At 40.1% G+C, this 5,243-nt stretch overlaps 1 non-coding gene across 1 annotated transcript; it reads right to left on the bottom strand.

Annotated features, from left to right (window-relative positions):
* Positions 1–857: 857 nt before the first annotated feature.
* On the bottom strand, positions 858–965 carry LOC112746331 (small nucleolar RNA R71). The gene has a single exon (XR_003174222.1). It is a non-coding gene; the product is annotated as a small nucleolar RNA R71 (small nucleolar RNA).
* Between the last annotated feature and the right edge of the window lie 4,278 nt (positions 966–5,243).

Raw genomic sequence — 5,243 nt, 5'->3', positions numbered from 1 at the left:
AAAATCTTTTCAAAAATCACTTAATTTCTTTCCTAATCTTAATTTTCGAAAATCTCAATCAAATTTTCAAATTTCTTTTTAATTATTTCAAAATTTTTTTAATTTATTTTCAAAAATTCTTCCCCTCTTCTCACATCCTTCTATTTAAGGGACTAACACTCCTCCTTAAGGTGCCATTCGAACTCTATCCCTCTTAATAAGTTCGAATTCTCTTCTATCTACCTCCTCCTTCTATTCTTCTTTTCCTCTGACACCTCAAGGAATCTCTATACTGTGACATAGAGGATTCCCTACTTTCTTGTTCTCTTCTCTTTCATATGAGTAGGAGCAAAGATAAAGGCATACTTGTTCAAGCTGATCCTGAACCTGAAAGGACCTTGAAGAGAAAGCTAAGAGAAGCTAAAGCACAATTCTCTCTAGAAGGCCTAACAGAGCTTTTCAAAGAAGAAGAAACAATGGCAGCCGAAAACAACAATGCCAACAATGCAAGGAAGGTGCTTGGTGACTTTACTGCACCTACTCCTGACTTCTATGGGAGAAGCATCTCAATCCCTTCCATTGAAGCAAACAACTTTGAGATTAAGCCTCAATTAGTTTCTCTAATGCAACAGAATTGCAAGTTTCATGGACTTCCATTGGAAGATCCTCATTAGTTCTTAGCTGCATTCTTGCAAATCTGTGACACTGTCAAGACCAATGGGGTTGACCCTGAAGTCTACAGACTTATGGTCTTTCCTTTTGCTGTAAGAGACAGAGCTAGGACATGGTTGGATTCACAACCTAAAGAAAGCCTGAACTCTTGGGAAAAGCTAGTCAATGCTTTCTTGGCAAAGTTCTTTCCACCTCAAAAATTGAGCAAGCTTAGAGTGGAAGTCCAAACCTTCAGACAGAAGGAAGGTGAATCCCTCTATGAAGCTTGGGAAAGATACAAACAATTGATCAGAAGGTGTCCTTCTGACATGCTTTCTGAATGGAGCATCATAGGTATCTTCTCTGATGGTCTATCTGAACTATCCAATATATCATTGGATAGCTCTGCTGGAGGATCTCTTCATCTGAAGAAGACGCCTGCAGAAGCTCAGTAACTCATTGAAATGGTTGCAAATAACCAATTCATGCACACTTCTGAAAGGAATCCTGTGAATAATGGGACAACTCAGAAGAAGGGAGTTCTTGAGATTGATACTCTGAATGCCATATTGGCTCAGAATAAAATATTGACCCAACAAGTCAATATAATTTCTCAGAGTCTGTTTGGAATGCAAGCAGCAACAGGCAGTACTAAGGAAGCTTCCTCTGAAGAAGAAGCTTATGATCCTGAGAACCCAGCAATGGAAGAGGTGAATTACATGGGAGAACCCTATGGAAACACCTATAATCCTTCATGGAGAAATCATCCAAATCTCTCATGGAAGGATCAACAGAGACCTCAACAAGGTTTCAACAACAGTAATGGTGGAAGAAATAGGTTTAGCAATGGCAAACCTTTTCCACCATCTTCTCAGCAATAGACAGAGAATTCTAAGCAAAGCCACTCTGACTTAGCAACCATTGTCTCTGATCTAATCAAAACCACTCAAAGTTTCATGACTGAAACAAGGTCCTCCATTAAAAATTTGGAGGCACAAGTGGGTCAGCTGAGTAAGAAAATTACTGAACTCCCTCCTAGTACTCTCCCAAGCAATACAGAAGAGAATCCAAAGAGAGAGTGCAAGGCCATAAACACGTCTCACATGGCCGAACCTGGAGAGGAGGAAGAGGCAGTGATCTCCATTGAGGAAGACCTCAATGGACGTCCACTGGCCTCCATGGAGTTCCCGAATGAGGAACCATGGGAATCTGAGGCTCACACTGAGACCATAGAGATTCTATTGAATTTACTTTTGCCATTCATGAGCTCTGATGAGTATTCTTCCTCTGAAGAGGATGAAGATGTTACTGAAGAGCAAGTTGCTGAGTACCTTGGAGCAATCATGAAGCTAAATGCCAGGTTGTTTGGTAATGAGACTTGGGAGGATAAACCTCCATTGCTCATCAAAGAACTGGATGACTTGACTAGGCAGAGATTACCTCTGAAGAGACAAGATCCTGGAAAATTCTCAATACCTTGTACCATAGGTACCATGACCTTTGAAAAGGCTTTGTGTGACCTAGGATCAAGTATAAACCTTATGCCTCTCTCTGTCATGGAGAAACTAGGGATCATTGAGGTACAAGCTGCTAGAATCTCACTAAAGATGGCAGACAATGCAAAGAAACAGGCTTATAGACTTGTAGAGGATGTCTTGGTAAAGGTTGAATACCATTACATCCCTGCTGACTTCATAATCCTAGAGACTGGGAAGTGTATGGATGAATCCATCATCCTTGGCAGACCCTTCCTAGCGACAGCAAAAGCTGTGATTGATGTTGACAGAGGAGAATTGATCATTCAAGTGAATGAAGACTCCCTTGTGTTTAAAGCTCAAGGATACCCCTCTGTAACCATGGAGAGGAAGCATGAAGAGCTTCTCTCAATACAGAGAAAAACAGAGCCCCACAGTCAAACTATAAGTTTGGTGTTGGGAGGCCACAACCAAACTTTAAGTTTGGTGTTGAACCCCCACATTCAAACTCTAAGTTTGGTGTTGGGAGGTTCCAACATTGCTCTAAATATTTGTGAGGCTCCATGAGAGCCACTGTCAAGCTATTGACATTAAAGAAGCGCTTGTTGGGAGGCAACCCAATCTTTAACTATCTATATTAAATTTCTATTTTCTTTTGTTATTTTAAGTTTTCTGTAGGTTGATGATTGGTGCACGAAATTGTGATCCCTAGTAATGGCTCCAAAAACTTGGTGCTCTAATCTTAATTCATAATCTGTCACAACTTCGATACAACTAACCAGCAAGTGCACTAGGTCGTCCAAGTAATAAAACCTTACGTGAGTAAGGGTCGATCCCACGGAGATTGTTGGTATGAAGCAAGCTATGGTCATCTTGTAAATCTCAGTCAGGCGGATATCAAATGGTTATGGAGTTTTCGAATAATAATAATAATTAAACAGAAAATAAAGATAGAAATACTTATACAAATCATTGGTGAGAATTTCAGATAAGCGTATAGAGATGCTTTCGTTCCTCTGAACCTCTGCTTTCCTGCTGTCTTCATCCAATCATTCCTACTCCTTTCCATGGCAAGCTTTATATAGGGCATCACCGTTGTCAATGGCTACATCCCATCCTCTCTGTGAAAAAGGTCCAAATGCTCTGTCACGGCACGGCTAATCATCTGGAGGTTCTCGATCATACTGGAATAGGATTCACCCTCCTTTTGCGTCTGTCACTATGCCCAGCACTCGCGAGTTTGAAGTTCGTCACAGCCATCCCTTCCCGGATCCTACTCGAAATACCACAGACAAGGTTTAGACTTTCCGGATCTCAGGAATGGCCATCCATAGGTTCTAACTTATACCACGAAGATTCTAATATCTCGGACTCGGTCCTCTGTATTAGATATCTAAGAGATACTCATTCTAGCTTGTTTGCATGTAGAACGGAAGTGTTTGTCAGGCACGCGTTCATAAGTGAGAATGATGATGAGCGTCACATAATCATCACATTCATCATGTTCTTGGGTGCGAATGGATATCTTAGAAGCGGAATAAGTTGAATTGAATATAAAACAGTAGTACTTTGTATTAAATCATGAGGAACAGTAGAGCTCTACACCTTAATCTATGGAGTACAGAAACTCTACCGTTGAAAAATACATAAGTGAAAGGTTCAAGCACGGCCGAATGGCTAGCCCCCATGATCTAAGAACTAGACGTCCCCAAGATGTCTAATACAATAGTAAAAAGTCCTATTTATACTAAACTAGTTACTAGGATTTACAGAAATAAGTAATTGATTCATAAATCCACTTCCGGGGCCCACTTGGTGTGTGCTTGGGCTGAGCTTGAAGTTTACATGTGCAGAGGCTTCTTTTGGAGTTGAACGCCAAGTTGTAACGTGTTTTTGGCGTTCAACTCGGGTTCGTGACGTGTTTCTGGCGTTTAACTCCAGACTGCAGCGTAGAACTGGCGTTCAACGCCCTTTTGCGTCATCTAAACTCGGGCAAAGTATGGACTATTATATATTGATGGAAAGCTCTGGATGTCTACTTTTTAACGCCATTAAGAGCGCGCCATTTGGAGTTCTGTAGCTCCAGAAAATCCACTTTGAGTGAAAGAAGGTCAGAATCCAACAGCATCAACAGTCCTTCTTCAACCTCTGAATCTGATTTTTGCTCAAGTCCCTCAATTTCAGCCAGAAAATATCTGAAATCACAGAAAAACACACAAACTCATAGTAAAGTCCAGAAATGTGAATTTAATATAAAAACTAATAAAAACATCCCTAAAAGTAACTAGATCGTACTAAAAATATACTAAAAACAATGCCAAAAAGCGTATAAATTATCCGCTCATCACAACACCAAACTTAAATTGTTGCTTGTCCCCAAGCAACTGAAAATCAAATAGGATAAAAAGAAGAGAATATACTATAAATTCCAAACTATCAATGAAACATAGCTCCAAGCAGTTGAGCGGGACTTGTAGCTTTTTGCCTCTTGAATAGTTTTGGCATCTCACTTTATTCATTGAAGTTCAGAATGATTGGCGTCTATAGGAACTTAGAGTTCAGATAGTGTTATTGATTCTCCTAGTTCAGTATGTTGATTCTTGAACACAGCTACTTTATGAGTCTTGGCCGTGGCCCTAAGCACTTTGTTTTCCAGTATTACCACCGGATACATAAATGCCATAGACACAAAACTGGGTGAACCTTTTTAGATTGTGACTCAGCTTTGCTAAAGTCCCCAATTAGAGGTGTCCAGGGTTCTTAAGCACACTCTTTTTTTGCTTTAGACCTTGAATTTAACCGCTCAGTCTCAAGTTTTCACTTGACACCTTCACGCCACAAGCACATGGTTAGGGACAGCTTGGTTTAGCCACTTAGGCCAGGATTTTATTCCTTTAGGCCCTCCTATCCACTAATGCTCAAAGCCTTGGGATCCCTTTTATTTACCCTTGCCTTTTGGTTTTAAGGGTTATTGGCTTTTTGCTCTTGCCTTTTGGTTTTACGAGCTTTCGGCTTTTTCTGCTTGCTTTTTCTTTTTCTTTCTCTTTTTTTTTTTCCATTTTTCTTCTTTTTTTTTTCCTGCAAGCTTTCTGTATTCACTGCTTTTTCTTGCTTCAAGAATCAATTTTATGATTTTTC

The sequence above is a fragment of the Arachis hypogaea genome, chromosome 14, assembly GCF_003086295.3.
Source record: "Arachis hypogaea cultivar Tifrunner chromosome 14, arahy.Tifrunner.gnm2.J5K5, whole genome shotgun sequence".
In the NCBI taxonomy this organism is placed as follows: domain Eukaryota; kingdom Viridiplantae; phylum Streptophyta; class Magnoliopsida; order Fabales; family Fabaceae; genus Arachis; species Arachis hypogaea.
The sequence above is the reverse complement of the archived record's forward strand: the minus strand, read 5'-3'. Positions and strand labels throughout refer to the sequence as shown.